Below are 24614 nucleotides of genomic sequence, written 5' to 3'. Positions count from 1 at the left end.
AACTAGGTCACCAATTACTTGGATGCTTCAAATCTGGCAGGACAGAGAGAAATGAGATAAAGGAGGCTGGGAACTTTATAGGAAGCCACTGGGCCTTATCATGAGGGCACACAACGTTTAGGAGGGGCTGCCCACCCTCACTGGACCCTCATGTCCATAGATACCTCCTCTCTCTTTTAGAGATCTCTCTCTTTTTGTAAACATTTGTAAATCTTTCTTTGTAAACATTTTGTTTACAAATTACATATTAATATTAATTACATGTTAATATTTTATATATTATATATTAATATGACATATATACATATAGCAACCATCCCTTTCTTCCCACTCCCTGTTCAGTTGTCCAGAGGCAATCACTTAACATTTTTTCACATTTATTTGAATAGGTAATACAAGGCATGTGGTAAAAATTTCAAAAGGTACATAAAGGTAAAGAGAGAAACCAAATCCCCCACCTTCCATCTCCACCACCCAGCTCCTCTCCCCAAAGGTAACCACTCTTACCAATTTATTACATTGCCTTCCAGAGATTGCTGTGCATATGTCAGCAATATAATATAAATAGCCTTAAGAAGTAAAACGGAAATGGTAACATGCTACAAATACTGTTCTGCACCTGGCTTTTTCACCTGACAGTGTATCTCAGAGGTATTTCATATCAGTACTTATAATAACTGCTTTATTATTTTAGGAGGCTGCACAATATTCCATTGGGGATGAGCCATAATTCACTTAACCAACCCCTACTAGGGACATTAAGGTTGATGTTAACCTTTCAATATTACAGTGAAGCAGCAAATAACCTTGTGCTCACATTTCTCTCCACCTGTGTGGCTCTATCCATAAGGATTCCTGAGTCAAAATGTATGTGATTTTGTCATTTCAATAGCTACTGGCAAACTGTCCTCTAAAGAGATTGCACTGATGTAGTTGTTTGCCACCTTTATATCCAAGGGCCCCTTTTCACACATCCTCCCAATTCTATTCAAATAAAAATCAACCTTTTTTGATCTCTGCTATCGAATTGGAAAGGAACGTGTCTCTGTACTTTTACATTTGAAATGTCTTATTAGGAGGTTGAGTATCTTCATATGCTTAATTGTCATGGCAACCACTTCTAGCCTTTGTAGCTATTCTTCTAGTTCTTATTTCCATAGAGCAAAATAATGTGCTTACGTGGCCATTCGTTGATTTATCAGACATTATCTGTTGATTTTTGCTCCAGTACATGAGGATTAAGCTCACTTACGTCATCCTTGCACGTCCTCTGTCATTCTGCCTTTCTTTCCTTCTCCCCTTTACTTATGAAATATATTGATGACTTTCCATTTATAGTAATGATATGTTTTTTTTTCCTTTTCCTTCTTTTAAAAAATAGACTTTGTTTTTTAGAGCAGTTTCGGGTTCACAGCAAAATTGAGCAGAAAGTGCAGGGAGTTCTTATAAACTCCTCCCCTTTACTTATGAAATATATTGATGACTTTCCATTTATAGTAATGATATGTTTTTTTTTTCCTTTTCCTTCTTTTAAAAAATAGACTTTGTTTTTTAGAGCAGTTTCAGGTTCACAGCAAAATTGAGCAGAAAGTGCAGGGAGTTCTTATAAACTCGGGGCTTTCTCCACCTCCCCAACTTCCGCCACTATCAGCATCCCCCACCAGAGTCGTACATTTGTTACAATCGTTGAACTTACACTGACACATCATTATCACTCAAAGTTCATAGTTTACGTTAGGGTTTGCTCTTGGTGTACGTTCTATGGGTTTTGACAATGTGTAATGACACGTATCCACCATTATAGTATCATACGGAGTAGTTTCACTGTCCTAAAAATCCTGTATACTCTGCCTGTTCATCCCTCCCTCCCACCGACCCCTGGCAACCACTGATCTTTTCTACTGTCACATGGCTCTGCTTTTTCCAGAATATCATGTAGTTGGGATCATACAGTATACAAGCTGTTCAGATTGGCTTCCTTCACTTAGTAATATACTTTTAGGTTTCTTCCATGTCTTTTCATGGCTTGATAGCTCATTTATTTTTAGTGCTGAATAATATTCCATTGTCTGGATTTACCACAGTTTATTTATCCATTCACCTACTGAAGAAACGCTCCCAAGTTTGGCCAATCATGAATAAAGCTGCTATAAACATCCATGTGCAGGTTTTTGTATGAACATAAATTTTCAACTGATTTGAGTAAACACCAAGGAGCAAACATGCCCTATGGTAAAAGTATGTTTAGTTTTTATTAAGAAACTGACAAACTCTCTTCCACAGTGGCTGTACCATTTTATATTCCCACTGGCAAAGAATGAGAGTTCCTGTGGCTCCATGTCTTCATCAGCATTTGGTGTTGTCAGTGTTTTGGATTTTAACCATTCTAAACAGGTATGTAGTGGTATCTTAGTGTCGTTTTAATTTGCAATTCCCTAATAACATATGATGTTGCATATCTTTTCATATGCTATTAGCCATCTCTGTATTTTCTTTGGTGGGGTATTTGTTTAATTCTTTTGCCCCCCCAACCTCCTTTTTCGTTTGACAGCTGGCCAGTATGGGGGTCAGAACCAGAATTGTAACCTTGGTGTTATAAAGCTGTGCTCTAACCAACTGAACTAACCAGCCGGCCATTTACCCATTTTTTTAATCGGGTCTTTTGTTTTCTTCTTGAGTTCTAAGAGTTTTTGTGTGTTTTGGATAGATAGCAGTCCTTTATCAGATGTGTCTTTTGCAAATATTTTCTTCCAGACTATGGTTTGTCTTCGAATTCGCTTGAGTGATACAGGTTTTCAAAAATTATTTGAAGTTAAAATGTGAGTGCATTTAAAGAGAAATATCTAGGAAATAATAGTCGAGGTAGAGGAATAAGTCAAAAAATGAAGGTGTATCCAAGGGTTTGGGCAATGTTGATGGCATATAAAGAAAGCCCCGTACACAGCCTGGCCCCGGGCTCCTTAACCCAGTAACTATTATGGCTATTAATAATATTGGCAGTTATTGTTGGTATTATTGCTATTATAATTGTATTATAGTGGCTATTACTATTACTATAACAATACGCTATTGTTATCTATCATAACGTAATGCTTTGATGACTCCTGTATCGCCTTTATCTTTCTGAAACCTGGGGGCAACGGGAAACTGCAAATTTGTGGCGGTTATTATTATCATTATCTTGGTATTTCACGACCACAGGGACTGCGCAAAGTTTGGACAGGACGAATGGGGGTGGACATCAGCTCGGTGACAGGTAGGAGGTGGGTTCGGGGAGGGGTCGGGCTGGGAGCCTCCGCCCGAGCTCCGGTTAAGGGCATGCATCCTGTCTCAATACCTAGCTATTGCAATTACGCAGTGTTCACAAGTGTGGTCAATAAGGGCTAAGGCAAGGTTCCCGCAGACACTCCCACCCTGCTTTCTCCCAGGCTGCCACGTTAATCCACTTGTAATGTCACTTTAAGGTGGTGTTAGCTTTTTAAAGGCCCAACAGGGCATTACATGTTAGTGTGTGTGTGTATATATATATATATATATATAAAATACTTAACACAATGCATGGCATATAGTGAGCCCTAAATGATTGGAAGGTATTAGTATTATTATTTAAGTGTCTATTAACACTAATGGCAACGCTGGCCCGCTGCTGCCCGGGCCGAGACCCGATGTGCGTCGCCCGCGGGCCCCCGCGGTGCTTCTGCGACCAGGCGTGTGGCGCGGCGCGGGCGCGCGGGTGTGCCCAGGTGCGGGGACGGGAGTGCGGCGGGGGAAGGGAGCCGCGCACTTAGGGGGCTCTGGGCGTGGAAGGGGCACAGAAGCCGAGGGCGAGGCGGGGAGGAGAGGGGCGCGCGGGCCGGGGGGACGCAGGCGCTCGGGACATGGGGGGCAAGAGTGGGCTTTGAAGTTGCGGGCGGAGAGAGATGCGCGGGGCATGGACGGAGGGGTTCGGGGGAGGGAGGCGCGTGGGTTGAAGTGGAGTGCCAGGTTTAGCAAATAAAAATACAGGGCGCCAAACTAAACTTGAGTTTCAGATAAACAATGCATACTTTTTAAGGTTAGGTATGTCCTAAATATTGCATGGGACATGTATTTAAAATTATTGGCTGTTTTTTAGAAATTCATATCCAACTGGGCGGGTATTTTATGTGGCCAGCCTGGCTGGGGGATGGGCGTGGGGCATGGAGGGGTGCACGCGCTGCCTTGCGGGCAGAGGGGTCGTAAGGCAAATGGGGAGGGTGATGAGAAACCGAGGGGAGGGCAGACGCCTGGAGAGGGCTTGGAGTGTAGCGGTGGGGGGACGCTGAGAGCGGACGCGGGGACAGGGCTGAGTGATCCCGAAGGGCGGAGGAGTCAGGGGCTGGGAGCAGGCGTGTTTGCACAGGCGCGGCCGCCAGGCGGAGGGGCCCGTGTATGCGCAGGTAGAGGTCCCCTGCGGTCCCCGTGCTGGCTGCGGCCACCGGGCCAGGGTCCAAGCATTTCCGTAAAAGCCGGTCCAGAGTGGTACGCACCGGGCTCTAAAATTAGGGGCCGCTTTGGTTGAGTCACTAGTGGGGGAGGACTGTGTTCTTTTTCAATCCCAGAAGTAAATTTTTCGCACCTAGGGCCGGCCTGTGGCTCACTTGGTAGAGTGCGGTGCTGATAACACCAAGGCCACGGGTTCGGATCCTATATAGGGATGGCCGGTTTGCTCACTGGCTGAGCGTGGTGCTGACAACACCAAGCCAAGGGTTGAGATCCCCTTACCGGTCATCTTTAAAAAAAAAAAAAAAAAATTTCGCACCTACTGGAGACAAAAATCTAAATTCTGTCACCTTGTAAAGTGGATATGACCCAACTTTGCTGTTGTCGGGGAGGAAAGTGATTGGTTGGGCCCCTCCACCCCGAGACATTACTGCAACTTACTTCAGGAATTTATATTTAAAAGAGAGAGAGGGCACTTTTTAAAAATTCGAAATGGGAGCTACCTAACATCCTTTTATCACCTACTTACTGTGTGCCCAGGAGCTGGGCCGGGTCACGACGCCCGGGGATTCAGGTATATAATAATGGTAGTGTGCTGAGACCTTAAACAGGGGGAGGGGATACTGAATGACTGTGCATGAGTTGCAGGAAAATTTAGATTTTTAGGCACTAGGCTTGGAGGTCTCAATCTATGATCTACTATTTAAAAAGTCTGTTTGTGAAGCACCTCTGTAGGAGACAGGAGGGGCACTAGGAGATTTCAGGTGCAGGCCAGACTGTATTCTAGAAAAATCCTTTTGGTAGACAATGAGGAGGGTGGATGGGCAGGGGGCTAGGCAGTGAAGTTCAAAGAAGGTGGGGTTTGGATAGTCCAGAAAGGCATTTCCTGCTGAGCCTGGGCCTGTTGCTTGGGGGGCAGAGTGATTCTAAGAGGACTGTGGGAGATTAGTCTGACCCTTGCAGGCTCAGCTGGCACTATGTTATCTGGGTCTCCAGGGCTCAAGGAGCAGCCTTAACACCCCACCTCCCTTTTTCTGTTACACCGAAAAGCTAGAATTTCCTCTTTACTCAGAAAAAAATGGGACGGGCTTTGTTTTGAGAAACACTGTCATCTGGTGGTAGCTTTTTGTAATGTCAACCTGTCATATTTCCTTTGTCACTAAGGCAAGATTTGCTCATTTGCTGATGCTTTACTTACTGAGTTCCTGTGTGCCAGGCACTGTGCTTGGCAATGGGATACAGCAGGGAACGAGGACCCTGTCTCTGTGGAGCTGATGTTCTAGTGGAGGAAGCAGACACGGTATGAATAAATGCATAAATGTCCCGAGTTTGCAATAAATGCCTTGGCCACACTCTCCTGTTGCCCTTGGACTTTGCTGGTGCCCCCCATTGGCCCAACTCAACTGGCAGCCAGGGGGCCAGGGAGTCTGGGTGATACACGGGCTTCCCGGAGAACAGGGCAGGGCAAAGAAGGGCCGAGAATGGATCGGGGAGAGCACAAGCTCATGAGATTATTGTGAGTACTAAATGAAGTCGTGTATGTGACTCGCTTGGTCCAGCACCAAAGATGCAATTGAGCATTATCAGGTGGGTGGTGAAAGCACTTGACGAGGTCTAGATTGTCTTCCCTCCTCCCCCCGCCCACCCTTTCTTGTCCTGTTTTCCTTCCTTTCTTCCTTGCCCTTTTCTTCCTTTTTCCTTCCTCCCTTCTCTGAGCATTTCAACTCTGCTAAGATGGGCAGGTTGAAGAATTGTTTGCTCCAAGAAAAAAGTTTTAAACCTCTGAGATTTATGCAAAGAAAATGTGATTTCCTGAGATGCCAGAAGCAACGCTGTTTTTGTGACACAGTGTCCCCATCCCCTCAGTTCAAGGGTGTATTCTTCTTTCCCCCACATTTTCATGTCGCTGAACCAGGACATGTGCCATAGCTGCTGAGTCCTTTTCCTTGGAGGCAGAGCTCGTCTTTGTTATTCACTGCGGTGTATCCACCACCCAGGACAGTGGTCACAGTCGACTGTGGACTGCGTGAATTAATTCTGATGGTGATAGCTGCCCTGTGTGTGCAGGAGATGTGTGTGTGTGTGCGTTTGCCCGTCAGGACTTGCTGGCACATCCATATAACTTCTCTCTCTGGGAAAGTCCACAGATTCCATGTTTCTGCCAGACTGCCTTTCCCTGTCTGAGTTGCTCCAGGCCTGGGACTATGGACTTGGAACAAAGAAGTGAAGGTCTCAGGAGCCACATCATTGGAAAATACCTACTGTGGTAGGCACATATGGAGCATCTCAAGGGATGAAATATTTCAGACTTACACCAGTGTGAAGAGAATAATACCACAAGCTCTCATGAGAAGCTAAGAAACAAACCTTGCCAAATCCCTCTGGAGCTTCTATGTTCCCCTCCCCAGTCATCTTTCCTGTCCTCATCAGAGATCACCCCTATGCTAAATCTGGCATTTATAATTCCCGTGTGTATGCATGTCTGTGTTTATATATGTAAATATGTACAGTCCATTCCTGTGGTTCAGGTAGTTATGTTCTGTGAAGTCACCACAAACAATGAATTAACAAATACTGAATTCTTGCTTCTAGGGGAAATATGTACACACATCTCACGTAGATTATAATCTTAAATCCTAAAAACTCATCCTGGTAGATTTCATTTTCTTTATTTTACAAAAATGTGTTAAGAAGTGACTCACCTGAGGCCACCCCACTCTCAGGTGCCAGAGTTGGGATTCGAACCCTGCCCAGTGGCCCAGGGCCCTGCCCCTCCTGTTTCCATCCTCTGGTCATCTCTGTTGGAGGCTGAAACAGAAGGCAGAGCAGGACTATTTCATTTTCTTTATTTTACAAAAATGTGTTAAGAAGTGACTCACCTGAGGCCACCCCACTGTCAGGTGCCAGAGTTGGAATTCGAACCTTGCCCAGTGGCCCAGGGCCCCGCCCCTCCTGTTTCCATCCTCTGGTCATCTCTGTTGGAGGCTGAAACAGAAGGCAGAGCAGGGCCTTGTTTGACCTCAGCTGGGAATGTGCATGTTGGGTGACTCCAATTTTTCATTGCTCTGTACTTGTCTGTGAGTAACTGTAAAAGCCCTGCACATATTGATTTTGAGGTTACAAATAATGTTAGCAAACAGACGAATTAACAAATACAGAATCTGCAAATAATGAGGATTGACTGTATATGCATGTACAGTCATGCACTGCATAACGACATCTCAGTCAACAATGGGTGATTGTGGTCCCATAAGATTATAACGGAGCTGAAAAATTCCTACGGCCTAGTGATGTCGTAGCTGCTGTGATATAACAGAGCAACACATTACTCATGTGTTTGTGGTGATGCTGGTGTAAACAAACCTCCTGCCAGCTATGGTGAGGAGGAGTGCCTCGCTTATCCATGGGGTGACCCTCCCAAAGGTAGGTCAGTCCTTTAAGATAAAAAGCCAAACATTTAACACATTAGGTCTGACCCTAAGTGAAAGGATTGTTGTCTACTTCAGAATTCTTGCATTTTTATCTGGTTCCCACCCATCCCATAGTAAGATAATAGTTAATAGTAGTTAGCTAACACTCACTGAGAACTTGCTGAGTGCCAGGCACAATCCCCACCTGTAGTTTAATTTTCATAACTTCGTGGGGGTGGTGTTATTCTAATTTCCATTTGTATTAGTCCATTTCTGTTACTTAGAATACCTGAAATTGGGTAATTTATAAGAAAATAAAATTTATTTCTTACAGTTTGGAGGCTGGAGGTTGGGAAGTCCCCTGTCCAGGGGATGCATTGGGTGAGAGCCTTTTTCTTGGTGGTTACTCTCCACAGAGACACAAGATATCACATGGTGAGAATGGGCTGACCAAGAGAAAGCTAAGTTTGTCACTGGCTCTCCTTATAAAGCCATCAGAACCACACCTAGTACCACCCATTAAACCATCAATGGATTGTTCCATTCACAAGAATGCAGTTCTCACAGTCTAATCACCTCTTAAAGGCCCCACCTTTCAGTTACCATAATAGGATTTCCCACCCTCTTATCACTGTTAACAATGGAGGGCAATTTTCAATGAGTTTTGTGGGGACATTCAATCCACAGCACAATTTATCAGATAAGGAAAGTGAGTCACAGAGAGACTTTGTAACATAGGTAGAGGGCCCCACCCATGCAACTAGTGGCCAGTGTAGATAGTAGGAAAATTCATTGCTGTTCCTCCTTATAACGCACAGTGGTAAAATTGCCTAATGACACATTTCTCAGAATGTACTCACATCTTTGTTGTTAAGCAATGCATGACTGTATTTACTATACCTGCACGGATTCCTGAATGCTATATAGTACTGTTTTGCAGGTTTTAAACTGTATATTAAATAGTGTCACATTAAATAGTGTCACACTGGATGTGTCTATCCTTTTGCAAATAACTTCTTTCCACTCCACGTTGTTGACAGTGTAGCTGTGGTTCATTTTCACTACTGCAGAGGAACAGCTAGTATTCATTGAGTGCTTGCTATGTGTCAGCATTCATTGAGTGCTTTATATGTCATATTTGGTTGAATCCTTGAGACCACCCTATCAGGTAGATATTGTCCTTATTCCCATATGACAGAGGAAGAAACTGAGGTGTGGAGAGGTGAAATCAGTTGCCCTAAGTGCCCAGGAAATGTTCATTGAAGGAGTGAGTGATAGAAACAACCTAAACGATCTTCAGCAGGATAATGGATAAATACAATGTGAAACTTTAGTCTCAGTTTAGGTGGATCTATAAACAGTTTGGGGGAAACTTTTGAGGAAGGTGTAGATTCGGGTTTGCAAGAGTCCTAGTGCTCAGTGTGGTGGTTTTGGGGATTCAAAGTGTGGGGAAGGTGGAGAAGACTGGCTGCTGGCCAGCCAATCCCCAGAGAAGTCTCCCTTGAAGATGCCATCTTCTCTTCCAGTGGTCTCCTGCGTGGTGGCAGAGTGGAGTGGCTGGAGTTGATGTGTCAAGCCCTGCCAGCTCTCCTACCGTATTCGCTGGAGGCATGTCCTGCAGGAGCCAAGAAATGGAGGCGTCCCCTGTCCCCCTCTGGAAGAGCGGGCAGGCTGCATGGAGTACTGGAGCCACCAGGGAGCGGAGTGCCAGCAGTCCTTGCATGAGTTGGGGTGGGCCTCGGGGGAGGCTCTCAGTGGGAGCAGTCGGGCTGGACTGTAGGACCCTCCATAAGTTCCTGGGTGGAGTCTGAGTTTGGGGTGGGACTTTGCCTTCCTTTGCCCTGATCCCCCCTCCTCAGCTGTGAGTAAGGTAAGAAGTTCTGACTTTCTCTGGGCATCTCAGTTCTTCTTCCTATTTCTCTCTCTGCGTGAACCAGTTAGGACTTTGTTTAAATGCATGCGATAGGAAACCCAACTTAAAGTGACCTGAGCAAAAATGTGTGGCTCATATAACTAAAATTCCATGGACTGCCTTTAGGCATGGCTGGATCCAGTGGCTCAAGCAGTGATGCTAGGAATCTCTCTCCATTGCTCAGCTCTGTTTTCCTCTGGGTTGATCTCATTCTCAGGCAGGCTGTCCACTGTAATGGTCTTTGATAGCTCCAGCCTTCCCTGCAACCAGACTAGCAGCTGGAAGAGCAGGCCTCTTTCCCTTAGTTCCAGCAAATGGCCTAGGATGAAGTCCCATTGGCTTGATCTGGGTCATGTGTCCATTGCTGAACCTATCCTTATGGCCATGGTAAGGGGATACTCTGATTGACCACACCTGGGGTTTGTGCTCCCTTTGAAGCTGGAAGGGTGGGGAGAGGAGAGGGTTTTCAAAGGAAGGTGGGGAGAATGGATGCAGGGCAGGCAAAACAACAGATGCTGCTACACTGCCCGTTCTGACAGAGGGCTTTTATTTATTTATTTATTTTTAAATTTTTATTGAATCATAATTGATTATACATATTTTGGGGGTTCAATGTTGGCATATGTTGATCAAATCAATCTTACTAACATATATATTGTTACAAATGATACTTATCCTTTATGCTGTTTGTCCAATCTCTCCCCACCCCCCTCTCCCTTCCCCCTCCCACCTCTCATAACACTAGATTTCTTCCCTCCTTCTGAAAGAGTAATGGTTACTCTGTTGACTTGTTGCTTAGATGAACTGTCCAATGCTGAGGGGTGTGATCAGGTCCCCCAATATTATCATAGAGCAGATGCTTCTTCTGTCACTCCGGAATGGGCTTTGTGGAGAGGGACATCCTCTTCTTTTCTCTGGTCTCTGCTGGTGACTCTCCTTGTGTCAATACACTCCAGTGGCTGGCAGATCATCTATATGGTGGTTGTGGCATCTAGATGCTTTTGTGGCAGCCATGGCTACTGTGGTGGCTGTGGTGGGCCACCCACATGGAGGTGATGTTTTTGGCATACTCCTAGTTGTTGATGGTGTTGGTGTTGTGCCTGGTTGTGGGAGGGGGTCTGGTCCCTGGCTCTGTACCTCAGGACCCTGAGTGGGCCCCGTGGCACTGGCAGTATGCCTGGTTGCAAGCAGAGGGTCCGGTCCCCAGATCTGTGCCTCAGGGCCCCAGGTAGGCCCCATAGCACTGGCGGTGTGTCTGGTTGTGGGCAAAGGGTCTGGTCCCTGGATCCGTGCCTCAGGACCTGGGGTGGGCCCTGTGGCACTGGCGGTATGCCTGGTTGTCCCCCCTTTCTGGTTTGGTAGCCCGGGGGACTTCTGGTCCTTCTAGGTGTTATCGGTGTTCTTTGGCGAAATGAGACCTTTACTAGTTAATATCAAATTTTGTCTCTGGTTGTGGGTACTCTGTTTTTTCTTTCAGTTCTGTGTTGGATTATTTGCTGTTTCCACCACTTAAACTCTGTGCTGGAACTAATATGTTGTCCTTTGCTTACTTCTAAAGTGAGGGAACTTCCTGTAGGGATTAATGCTTGAGCTCTGTGGTTGAGCTAAATTGCTGCTTTGCTCCTGATTCCCTGGGGAAGGCTTTTTGTGCAGCTCAGGTTTTAATGGTTGGCTTTATAGGACTTCTGGGTTTAGTGAGATCCAATGCAGCTGGGCTACATAGAAACACAGGTCTGGGCCTGAGTCTTTACATCAAACTGCACCCCATGCAATTCTATGTTCCTGACCATTCTCCTCTGAGTGGTCCTATGCTGATTGGGGGGCAGATCAGCTGTCCTTGCTGTGCCCTAGTGTTCCCCTGGTGGGCCCATCTCCCCCACCACCCATGCTGCAAACACTTCCCATGGGACGGGTTGTACACCAGTCCCTTGTGATGACTCACTGGCCTCTGAGTGGTTCCCTTTTTACAGTTGTTGTGGCTCTTCACTCCTATGTGGGTCCACAGGAACCCTATTAGTGGTCTTGCTGGTCTGGGAGCCACCAAGGCCCTCTTCTCCCCTGCTGCCTCCAAGCAACTTCATCCAAAGGGCACAGCCGCGGCTTTTGCTGGCTCCTGCTCTGTGCACTCAGCAGCTCCAGACTTAAAGCGGCCATGGCACAAAATGGCCAGAGCAGTTTTGTCTTTCTCTCATTGTGGCTTCTCCCACCTTCATGAACTCCACAGGTCTCTCCTCCTCTTCCCCTGAGCTCCTGTGGCCCCAGCTTGTCTGTCATTGCTTTTTAATAGTTGTAAATTAGTTGATTTGTGGAAGAGAGTGATGCTGGGGACTGTGTATTCTGCCATCTTGACCAGAGGTCCCCCCAAAATGACAGATGGATTTTATATAGAATCATTCAAAAAATAGTGATGCCCATTTTACAGCTGAAGAAATTGACCAAGAGAGTGAAAGTGATTTTCCTAAAACGTAGAAGAGCAACCAGTAGGGCCAAATTATCCCCTTCCAATCTCTCCCTAGACTACAGCCTGGCAGGGAGGGGAGGTCACTCTAAAACTCAAATCCTACCATAGCGTCACCCCCTGCTTTAAATTCTTCAGAAGGTACCCCTTGCCCTCAGGGTGAAGCCCACACTTCTCCTGGGGCATGAAAGTTCTACTTGCTCTGGCTCTCGCCTCCCATGGCCTCATTTTCTTCCTCCCTCTGCCTACCTTCAAAGATGTCAATTTTCCCTGGGAAGATAGTCCTGACTACCACCACCATGTGCCAAACACTTTACCATGTGACTGGACTCTGTGAGGTCATTGTTAACTATTCTCACTTCACAGAAGGGAAAACTGAGGTTTAGGGAGGCTACAAATCCTGCCCAAGATACATGGCTAAAGAGTAGCAGAACTAGGACCTCCCCTACCCCCACCGCAGATCCCCTATCTCCAAGCCTGTTTTTTGCTCTATCCCTCATCCAGAATGGGGCCTGGCATGTAGTAGGTTCCAGTGCCCGAGGCTGGGTTGGGCTGAGCCTCTGGCCTTGACAACAGCTTGCCTGTTATCACCATCATGTTACATGTCACCTGTGTTAAAATGACCTGGTTCCTTATGTGCAGAGTGGGAGATCTTAGAGAACAGGGGTCATTCTTCTCCTAGTATCTGGCATAGGGCCAGGGGCTAGTAATACACACTTAATCCTTTCTCAATGAATATTTATTGAGTGCCCACTGGGCCTGCTGCCTTGCATGACACTCACTTCATCCCCCAGGCGGCCCTGGCACCTACTCTCTGCCAGGCCTGTTCTGGGATGGGGGATACAGCAGTGACCAGCAGGCGAGATGTGATTCCAGCTGGCGGTCTGGGAGGAGTCCTGGTTCTGCTACTCATTAGTCATGTGGTCATGGAGAAGTTTGGTAGCCTCCCTGAGCCTCAGTTTCCCCTTCTGTAAAATGTGAATAGTAAGGTTGATCTCTCAGGGTTGGATGAGTCATGAGTGTAAACTGGGGTAGTGTTGGCAAAGGATCCAGCACCAGGTAGGTGCTCAGCGAGTGTGTCTTCTCCCCCTTGTAAGTTGCTTGATGTGTGTGAGCTACTGTTATGCAGCTATTATTCTCATAAGATGGTGAGGGGACAAGGACTAAGTTATGCAGGTGAGATGGTTTTGAAGGCAGATTGAGGGGGTAGATCATAAAGATCAGGGACCTAGTGGCTGGAACAGTGAGCAAGGAATGGAATTCAGCAGGTGTTTGTTGAGTATGTACTATGTCCCAGGTGCTCATTGTATAGCATCGTATTTAATTCCTACAATAACCCCGTGAAGTAGGTACTAATATTATCTCCACTTTGCTGATGAGAACGAGGCTCAGACAAGTGCAGTCCCTTGACCAAGACCACTCAGCTCTAAGAGGGGGAGCTGGAACTAGAACCCGGGCTTGTCTGGGGCTCTCCTTACTGCTTTAGGCTGCACCAAAGGGAGCACTATGGCGTTGGAAGAGAAGAGGGGAGGAGGCTGTCTGGTGGGTGTGTTAGGGAACCACGTCTAGTTCCCCTGACTGAAGCAGGCAGAGGTGCCGGGGATGCCCTGGTGTGGCCTCCGCTAGGTCACAAGCATTAAGCACTATGGCGTTGGAAGAGAAGAGGGGAGGAGGCTGTCTGGTGGGTGTGTTAGGGAACCATGTCTAGTTCCCCTGACTGAAGCAGGCAGAGGTGCCGGGGATGCCCTGGTGTGGCCTCCGCTAGGTCACAAGGTTCAATGCGAGGTCTTAAACTCAGCCTAATCTCTCAGAGAATGGGAAAGAAGAGGGACTTCCTTTGGATTATTTTCCTAAGGAATCACCAACCTGTTGTGAACTATCAGTCCTTTTCCTCTATGTTCCTTCTGTCTGATCTAGGAAGGAAGAAGCTTGGAAGCCGGCCCAACAAAATAATTTTACTCATTAATTTACTCACGCTGTATCTCTTTTCTTCTATTCTTACACCTCGCCATCCACTCATTCATCTGTGCATCCATTCATCTGTCCATCCATACAGCCATTTTCCCATTCATCCCTCTGCACTTCCTTTCTCCATTCTTCTATCTTTTCATCCATCTGTTTCTTTTATTCATTCACCTGTCCATCCACCTGTTAACTCTCCATCCATCCTTCTTTCCATTCATCTCTCCCATTCATCCATTTTTCTGCTTGTCTGTCTCTTCTTCCTTCTGTCCTTCCATCTTCTCGTGTGTCTACCCATCATCCATTCATTCTTCTGTTCTTTCTTGCATCATTTCAGCCAACCATCCTTCCATTCATTCAGTTATTGGCTCTTTTATCTACTCTTTCTTGATCACTCACTTATTCATTCACCAAATCATTCATTTAAAAAACTTTTTTGAGACCCACTATGCACCAGACCCTGGAGTGTCAGAGATAAATATGATTCTGCTTCCAGACCTGTATAAAGGGCCCTGGAGGGGATCACCTATCCAGTTCCAAGATCCCACAGTCTCCTCAAGGCTGTCATGTAAGTGACTCAGACATCAGGGGTACCCAGCCCTGGTGTCCCTATGGTGCCATAGCCTAGGTATTGTCCTATCTAACTATTTTCTCCTTGACTCACAGTCCCTGCTCTGATAACCACAGGTAGCTATGGAAAAGAGTGGAAAAAGTGAAGTGTTTCCAAGGAGCCGGAGACAGTAGGGTAAGTGGAAGCCAATGAACCTACAGTCAAACTAAAATTTGTGAAGGTATTTTTTGGAACTAAAATTCTTTTATCACGTCTCTCTTTTGCTTTGATAGCTTTAATATCTCCCCATTCTTACACTGTTACAATTGTAAGCTCATTAACATGGATTTTAAAGTCCTCAATAATTGGTCTCCAGTCAACTTCATTTATTCATCCATTCATTCGACATTTACTGAGTACCTGCTATGTGACAGGCACTGTGCTAGGTCTTGGGGCTACAGCAAAGAACAAGAAAAGGCAGAAATACTTGTCCTCATTGAATGGACAGAGTAGTGGGAGGAGAGAGACAATAAGCAAATAAACAACACGTTGGATGCTGCTAAGTGTTATTGAGAAAAATAAGAAGGGAAGGGACGGGGGTGTCAGAGATATCCTCACAGAAGGTGACATTTGAACTAAGATCTGGAGGAGGATATCTGGGGGAATAGCATGTCTGGAAGAGGGAACAGCAAGTGCAAAGGTCCTGAGGCAGGGTATGCCTGGTACGCTCAAGGATCGGCAAGAAAACCAGCTGGAGTGCAGGGAGAGTGAGAGAGCAGGAAATGAAGTCAGAAAGACAATGGGGGTGGGGTGCAGATTACAGAGGGCCTGTAGGCATGGTAAGGAATTAGGCACTTTCATGAGATGGGAATCATGGTAGGGTTTTGAGCAGCGGAATGACATGATCTGACAGGTTTTCACAGGCTCCCTTTGGATACTATTTGGAGAACAGATTGTGAAGAGGTAAGGAGGGAATGAGGGAGAGCAACAAGGAGGCAGCTGCAGTGGTCCAGGTGAGAGATGCAGGTGGTCTGGACCAGGGCAGCAGCCCTCTTGGCTTGTGAAGGGTGGATTGCAGGGACTGGAGACAGACCAGCATGTTGCAGGATCGTGGTGATGAGCTCAAGCTTCCAGGATGATGCCTGCCTGGCACGTGCTGGGTACTCAATAACTATCAGAGGCAATGGAGATGGATAGGAGAACTATTTTAGTTGCGATTCTTTTGATTGCAAGTGACAGAAATACAACTCAAACTGCTTCAAGTGAAAAGGAGAATTATTGACTTACATAACTGGAAAGGGAGTGTTGACGTAGTGTCACTTCAAGCGTGGCTGGAGCCAAGAGTACATGTAATGTTGCTGGGACTTGCTCTCATTTCTCTCTCTTTCACTCCATGGGCCGTCTTCATTCTCAAGCTGGCTTTCTCCCTGTAGTGGCCACGATGGTCATCTTGGGGATATTATGGGGATAAGCAGCCCCATACCCTCCCAGCTTAGTAACCCTAAAGGTGTTCTCTTTCTAGACTCAGTGTATTATTTTTGGAGAAGACCCTGATTGGTCCTGCTTGGATCCTGGGCCCATCCCTGAGCCAGTCACTATGGCCAGGAATATGGGGAACTCTGCTTGGTCAGCAACAATCATTTGCCAACCTAATGGCAGGTGTGGGAGGCAGGACTAGGAACCCTGAGTGATTGTCCCTTGGAGACCTCATAGGATAGGGACAAGAGTTCCCTAAATAAACCACCAAAAGGGGAAGAGAAAGTGGATTGGAAAGACAAAATTTCCAGTTGTCACCAGCTTCTGGTAGGGGACAGATTCCTGAGGAGTTATGGGGCAACTCAGAGAGGAAGGAACTGGGTTTGGGCTGTCCCTGGAAGAAGAAAACTGTTGGCTCCTCAGGCCTCCCAGAGGCTGCAGCCACCAGGGGGCAGCAGCCCCACACAGAGTCTCCCCCGAGTCCTTGACAAGCTGCGTTTCCTCCAGCAGGGGGAGCTATTTTACTGCTACTTGTAGGAGAAGTTGGGTAAATTGGCATTTTGGGTCTATTTAAGATACCCTAAAATGAGGAGCTTCCCTTTTAAATAATTTTCGTAATAAATCTTCTCTATAAAATAGGATCTTTTGTAAAATGTGGTGGAGTGCTTAAGAGTATCCATTTAGGCTTTTTTCAGTTTAGGTGGTTCCATTTTAGGCAACGCCACTTAGCTGTGTGACTTTGGGCAAGTTGTCTCTCTGATCCTCAGTTTCCTAACCTTAAAACTGGGGGCAACACCTACCTTGCAAGGTTTCCCTGTTCCATTGGACCAAATGATTTATTCAGCAAATGTTTATTGAGCCAGGTACAATTCTAGGAGTTGGACTCAACAGTTAAAAACCAAAAATTCCTGCTTTTGTGGAGCTGACATAATGGGGAGGCAGATGAAAAATAAAATATATAGTCTTTTGGATAAAGTGCTTAGAATAGAGCCTGCCTGGCACATGATAAGCCTCAATAATGTTAACTTTAAAAAGCAGGAGTTGAGTCTTTTGTCGTAAGCAACCTGTGATTTAAATTGGTTTGCTCAAAAGGCTTCTATGTTAGGGAAAAATGGTACCAACCTGGGTCCACATAGGGCTGGGTGCATGGTAGGTGCTCTGTCAGTGCTCATGGTGCTTTGGGTGGTGTCTCCCTGTGTGGCTGCAGGTAATATGTCCAGTTCCGGTTGGGGTCCATTCCAGGGAGCTGTGGGCAGGTGAGGGCACCCCATGCCCAATGGACAAGGTATCTGACCCAGGGCCACACGGTCTGTGTGAGGTATGAATGGCCTACCCAGGACGCCAGGAGCCAGTGCTGCTATGGGGATGGCAGTGGGGCCAGAGGGTGAGCAGTGGGACCTGGGCATGGGCAAGTGTCCCTGTAGAGCCTGGGGCTTCTCTGCTGCCTGAGATGGCACCCCAGGAGATGCTGGGGTGCTGCTCCCTGGACAGGGTGGGACCCATCAGGGTCCTGGTTCCAGTGTCCGAGATCAGCCAATTAGGAGCCAGGCTCCTGCCACTTCCAGCTGTGTGACCTTTGGCGAATCTCATAACCTCTCTGAACCCCAAGTACCTCATCTGAAAATGCAGGTAATGAGTAGCTCCCCATGGGGCAGTGGTGAGGATTACTTGAGATTGTGCAAGTTGAGGACTTAGCACAGCTCCTGGCATCCAGAAAGCACTCAAGAAAAGGGCATTATCACTGAATCCTCATGATTCCCTTAAAAGCCATGTTTGGGTACCCTCATTTTTTGGATGGAGAAACCAACTCAGGGAGGCAGTGTGACTTAGTCAAGGTCACACAGCAGGATTTGATCCAGATTTGCCTTACATCAGCCCCCTAGAGTGCCTCCACAAGGGCAGGGTGTCTTGGGAAGCACTTTGTATACTAATTGTAACAATAGCTAACATTTACTGAGTGCTTACTATGAGTTGGAATTATACTAAACTCTTTATCTTCCTCCCTCCTTCCTTCCTTCCTTCCTTCCTTCCTTCCTTCCTTCCTTCCTTCCTTCCTCCCCTCCTTCCCTCCCTCCTTCCTTCCTTCCTTCTTTCCTTCCTTTCAGTAATTGTCTGTGGAGCACTTACTATTGAGCACATGCCAGGCAATGTTCTGGACACTGGGGAGACTGCAATGAACAAAGCAGCTGTGGTCCCTTCCCTTATGGAGACAACATTCTGCTGTGAAGGGACAGATAATAGATAAGTAAATCTATAATTGTTAGATGAGAGATAAGTGTTAGGGAAAGAAAGAAGAGTGAGGGGGAAGTTCTGGGAGTTGTTTTTTAAAGCCTGTTTAAGGAGGGTGACATAAAGAAGGTGACATTTGAGCAAAGACCTGAAAAAAATGAGGGAAGGAGCCTTGTGGATATCTGGGGAAAGGGCATGTCAGGCAAGGGGAACGGCAAGTGCAAAGACCCTGAGGTGGATGGAGTGTTCCTGCTGCACTGGAGGAACAAAAGAGGCCATGGTGGCAGGCGCAGAGTGTGTGAGGGGAGTGTGGAAGTTGCTGAGGTCACACTGACACACAGTATGCTGCTGAAACATTGCAAGAATCTGAAGTGGATAGTTTTAGGATCCCTGCTTTCCTGATGAGGCAACTGAGATACAAAGAGGTTCCCAAGGTCACACACCTAGCAAGTGGCAGAAATGAGATTTGAATCAAAACTGCTCAGACCCCCAAGCCAAACTCTAAAGTCTAATCTAGACTGTTTCCCACTAAAAGTGCTTTTCCAGCACAGGGATTATTATACTGTTCGAACGTGGGCTTTCTCTGGAGTCTGTCCAGGGAGTTCTTCTACAATTTCCAAGGGTGTTAATTTCCTTCTTTTTAAAATTTAGCAGCCCCACTTGCTGCAGACCTGGAGTAGGGAATTCTTATGCCAGTAGGGTGTTAGAGGCAGATGTATTTGGACAAGAGGCATTGGGACTGCACATTGGTGGTTCAAATTCCACCTCTGGCCCTTATTAGCTATGTGACTCTGGGCAAGCCCTCCACCTAACCCTGATAGTCCCCACCACGTAGGACTGTGGGAAGGATTCTGAGCCCTTTGCACAGCACCTGGCCCCTTGTAGATACTCATTAGTGGCAGCTGCTATTGTCATGTCTAATCTGTAGAATAGTTACGATAATGCCTACTTTGGGGAAATGAGAAATAATGGATGTGATGAACAATATATAAATGTCAGACAATGTTATCACATGGTAGGGAGGCCCTCGCTGTCAGCCCCTCTTCAACCTATCTCCCACTTACCTGTCCTGTACCTGAGATGCCACCATTAGAGATTCATTCTTTGGGATAGTACTCACTTCTTAGAGCCTCAGTTTATCCATTCGTGTTTGGATAAGCCCGAAGGCTCTGATTAATTCCAAATTTCTCATTTTTGACATAAATACTCTGGGATGTAGAACATGGCACTTTGGTGTGGCGATGAGGAGAGTCACGGAGACCCCTGTCTCTACCAGGGATGGGAAGGAATGGAAAGGAGACCCAGGGCTGTGCCAGAGAGAGGCATCTCTTCACACTCCCCTCCAAGGGCCAGGCTCACAGAACAGGTGATGGAAGGTCTGATTGGGGCATGAGCTCACCAGGAAGGATTGGGCAGAGCATGGGGATCAAAGCACACAGGGAAATGAGCTGCCAGCCGGATTCTTTCCATGGGCAGCTGGCGAGAGCGGGCGAGCAAAGGGCATGGGCCTGGAGAGGGATTAGCCTGGCAGTTGGGGATTTTCAGAGGGCTTATTTAGCCCAAGAAGTGTCTCTGAATTTGTGACAAGCAGAAGAAACACTGCCATGAGCCACTCACCTACTGTGCGCTGGGCACCAAGTAGGCGCTTTTCACATGGGTTCTCATTTAGGCCTGACTGGTCCTTTTGAGACAAGGGACATTAACTCTGTTTTATATAATGAGGACAGCAATAATAACAGTAACTTTAAATGCTGTCATTTGCGAAGCGCCTATTCTGTGCCAGGTGCTGCGCTTGGTAGCTTGCAGCAGTGCCTGGCATGTGCACTGAATCAGCGTCTGCTATTGTTGTTATCATTTTGCAATTCTAAAAATTTGAATTATACCTGCAAAAAATTCGCTAAAAATATATGAACAGATTAACAAATGTTTGGAAAAGAGATGCACCTGGGTAGTCACTACCCAGGCAAGGAACAGAACCTGGCCAGTCCTCGAGCTCCCCCAACACCCCATCCTAACCTCAGCACCTCCCCTCCCCATAAAGGAAACCACTGTCCTGACTTTTTTGGTAATCTGTTGTGCAGTTTCCTTTATAGCTTTACTAACCTTGGTGCAGATCCCTAAACACTATAGTTTAATTTCTTTTTTCTCCCAACTTCACATAAACAAAATCATGCAGGATGTGCCCTTTGGAATCTGGTTGCTTTTACTGTACATGGAGTTTGCATGTTTCATCCATGTGGTTGCATTTGTAGCATTAGATTGTTCATACTTGTTGTTGAAATAGTTATTATTATTGTTATCATTATTATCATTTTTATTTCATCCATACACAGCATCTCATAACCTTCCCAACACTTCCGAGAGGTGGTTTATTGACATCTCTGTTTTCCATTAAGGAGATGGAAGCTCCTAGGAGCTGGGTCACATATCCCATCTGATTCCAGAGCCTGTGCTCTTAAGCCACCACACTGTGTTGCCTTCCAACAGAGGAGGAAAAGAGGGCACAGAGAGGTTAAGCAACTTGCCCCGGTATGTTCAGCAAGGATGGGGCAGTGCCATCCCCCAGACCCTCAAGAGTTCACTCTGGATTGCCTTGTGTGGCCTCTGAGCATCGGTGGCTCGGTGGCCATTCTCAAGGCTAATGTCTTCATCAGGGTACAGTGTTCACATACTTTCAGGGACCACAAAAATGTTTTGATTTTAATTTCTTTTAAAACCAGGAGAAAAAACCTGTACAATAATAACGAATACTAATCATGAATCCAGCCTGGATTATATTTGTCTTTATGCAATGCAGTCATAAACTGTGGAGGAAGGGGCCCATGAAGGTGAATGTCCCTGGAGCCCAGGGAAGTCATAAGCCGATTGACCAGCCCATCTCTTGCAGGAACCAGCTGTTGCTATGGCAAGCAGCCAGCCACCCCCTGTGCTGAGGGACCTGGGAGAGACTCAGGCAGCTCCGGGACTGTTCCTGCCCTGAGGTCCACAGCTTCGTCTTCATCTAGTGCCCGTGCTCCCTGACTGTACAGAACTCCTCTTTCCAGAGCCTCTGGGGATGGCAGGGAAATCCCACAGCTTGGGATCCTGCAGAACAAACAAGTGGGGAGAAGTCTGCAGTTTTGAGATGGATGGAACAAGTCTCCTTGTTGTGCTGAGGCTGAAAATAGCTTTATATTTCCACTCAGTGCCAGCTGGGAGTCATGGCTCTTCTGACATCTTCCTCCAACTCAGGGCTTTCCAGATTTCATCTCCTAAACGCACTCTTGTGGCCTTTGTCTTATTCTCCTTACCGTACTCTTATTTTTTAAATTAACTTCCCACCTTCCCTTTTTTTTAGACTTAAATAAAATTATTTGAAAAGGAAACTTAAACTTAAGTACATGTGTTTAAAGAGGAAATATTTTTATCACAATTATAAATGAAAATAAATAATAATAGCAAACATTTATTAAGCACCTATGGAGTATCAATCACCATCTTGTCCCTTTACACATATTGGCTCATTGGATCCTGAGTTAGGTGCAGTTATTATCCCCATTTTACATGTGTGGAAATTGAGGCTCAGAGAGGTTAAGCCACTTGCCTGGGGTCACACAGCTAGTGAGTGGCCGCATGGGGATTCGAGACCATAAGCCACATCTATTGCTTAGGTTCCCTGCATTAGTACGTAAGCTCCATGAGGGCAGGGATTTTGGTTTGTGTGTCACTGAGGCTACAACAGTGCCTGACACACAATAATGCTCAATAAATATATGTTGAATAAAGATGAATTAATAAATGAATGGAATGGTCAGTTTCCATAATAAGAAGACAATCAGAAAAATAAATACAATAGAAACCAGACAAGTCTGGCTAGGAACTGCTGTCTGCCCGAGACACTGAGCATGAAGCCTGCTCTCCTTATTCAAACTAGAAATTAACAAGTGTTAGAGAGTAAGGATACACCAGTACCCAGTGGAGACTTGCTCCTTGACAAATTAGAAAAATTAGAAGAGATTTGAAAGGGGGCTAATTTTCTCCCCTTGGGAGTCAATTGCTTTTAATATTTTTAACAACTTTATTGAGATATAATTCATATACCACACCACTCACCCATTTAAAGTGTACAGTTCAATCCTTTTAAGTATACTCAAAGACTTGTCTCCCTCCAAAAGAAACCCTGTACTTATTAGCTGTCACTCCTCATTCTTCGGACCCCCCGCCCCCCAGCCCTAAGCAGCCACTAAGGTTTTTCTGTTTATGGATTTGCCTATTCTGGACATTTCATATAAATGGAATCACACAATATGTGGCCTTTCGTGACTAGCTTCTTTCACTTAGCAGAATGTTTTCAAGGTGCATCTGTCTCATAGTATGGATCAGTATTGGAGTCATTATTTAATGCCCTATCTGGGGTTTGTGTCAGACTGTCTCAAATATGAGCCTCCCAGTTCAGGAAGCCCCATTGTAATGAATAAAGAACTTTGGCAGGGCTGGGGGGTATGGAATTGTGACTCAGTCCCTCTGCTCTGAGGGAGCTGGTAAGGCTTCCCTCCCATGGGGTTGGGGGAGACATTTATCTCCCAGCTGTCCTTGGGGCTGGCCAGCAACCAGCCCAAATGTTGCTGCTACCCGATCCTCCTTCCTAAATCAGGACTCTGGGTGCTCCTGGGAATCACTGTCTGTTCCCACTCTCTGGGAGTGTGAATGAGTCACTGGGTGAACATTTCGGCAGCACCTGTGTGTGCTGGTCTGGGGTGAGGAGCTGGGGTGATGGAGGGAAGAGGGGAGCGGACCAGCCAGGAGGCCAGCAAGGGGCTGCCTGACTCACATCCAGAAAGGGTTCAGGGAAGAGGGGAGCGGACCAGCCAGGAGGCCAGCAAGGGGCTGCCTGACTCACATCCAGAATGGGTTCCCTCGAAGTGGACATTCCCTGCCTCTACCCCTATACTTGTTTTGGCTGTAGGAGGCTGTTTTATGTGGAAATAGATTTATGTGTGTAGGTGCTATCTTTCCAAGCAGACCATAAGTGCCTGACAATTGCCCAGGCTCTGTAGTATATGCTTTTTGGAATCTCTTGTAGCTACCATTTTTTTTAGCACGTAAATAGTTGTGCCTGTCTTAATCTCCTCTAAGACCCTGTAAAGTAGGCAGGCGATCTTCTCCCCACTTACAAATGAGGAAGCTGAAGCTCAGGAAGACCAAGTGATTTGCCCAAGTTCTCATGATTAGGAAATATTGGAGCTGGGATTTGAACTGGACTCCAAAGCCTGTGCTCTTGATCAAATAGGAAGGCAGAATCTATGGTGGGGAACACCTTAGTTATGGGTACCCAGAAGGCAGAGCCATCTCTTGGGTACCGTGAAATGGTGCATTTACCTTGGGTATGCCTTCTACAGGTTGTTGCTGGAGCTCATGCAGGGAGTCAGGGAATCTGCTGGGAAGGGGGAGGTGTCTCCATCCAAGAAGCACACAGTGTGACACTTTGGAGGCTTGGCCTATGTCATAGGCCCTTCAATTTTTATATTAGTCAAGGCCCTATTAGTCATCCCCCAAAGGGGGATGAGTGACAGAACTGAACTCAACCAACTTTAGCAAAAAGAGGAATTTATTAACTTGTATAATTAAAATATCCAGGATAGGGTTGCCTTCAGGTATGGCTAGATCCAGGGGTTTAAAAGTTGAAGCTGTTGTATCACTTTCTTTTGAACTGCCCACCTCTGTGTTGGCTTTATTCTTTGGGAGGCACCTTATGGTGGCATAGGTGGCTGCCAACAGCCCTAGGCTTTCTTCCTCCCAGTTTAGCATCACTCAGGGGAAGAGAGCATCTCATTTCCAATGCCCTCAGCCTCAGCTAAAGTCCTGGGGTTGCTGCTTATTGACCCGGCTCATCTTCCATCTCTGGTTCATATTCTTGAACCAATGGGGGTGGTGTGGGGGACGGACTGTTCTGACTGGCCGGGGCTGGGTCAGGTACTCATCATTGAAGTGGGGGAGGGGTCAGTCGGGGAAGGGATGATTCCTCTGGGAAAACTCAGGGTGCTGGTATCAGAAGCAGCAGGAGTGGGGGCTGGGCATATTCCAGACAATGGTCTTCCTTATGGGAGGTGGAGGAGCTGTGATTCATCTATCTGGCTTTGCTACCAACTTGCTGTGTGACCCTGAGCAAGCCACTTC

General features: G+C 46.4%; 1 long non-coding RNA gene across 1 annotated transcript; it reads left to right on the top strand.

Moving 5' to 3' along the window:
- Window positions 1–14020: 14020 nt before the first annotated feature.
- LOC103597956 lies at window positions 14021–21823 on the top strand. The gene is made up of 3 exons (XR_551158.1): window positions 14021–14771; window positions 14870–14948; window positions 21346–21823. It is a non-coding gene; the product is annotated as an uncharacterized LOC103597956 (long non-coding RNA).
- Window positions 21824–24614: the final 2791 nt, after the last annotated feature.

This window comes from Galeopterus variegatus, unplaced genomic scaffold (genome assembly GCF_000696425.1).
Source record: "Galeopterus variegatus unplaced genomic scaffold, G_variegatus-3.0.2 Scaffold2473, whole genome shotgun sequence".
Lineage (NCBI taxonomy): Eukaryota > Metazoa > Chordata > Mammalia > Dermoptera > Cynocephalidae > Galeopterus > Galeopterus variegatus.
The sequence above is the reverse complement of the archived record's forward strand: the minus strand, read 5'-3'. Positions and strand labels throughout refer to the sequence as shown.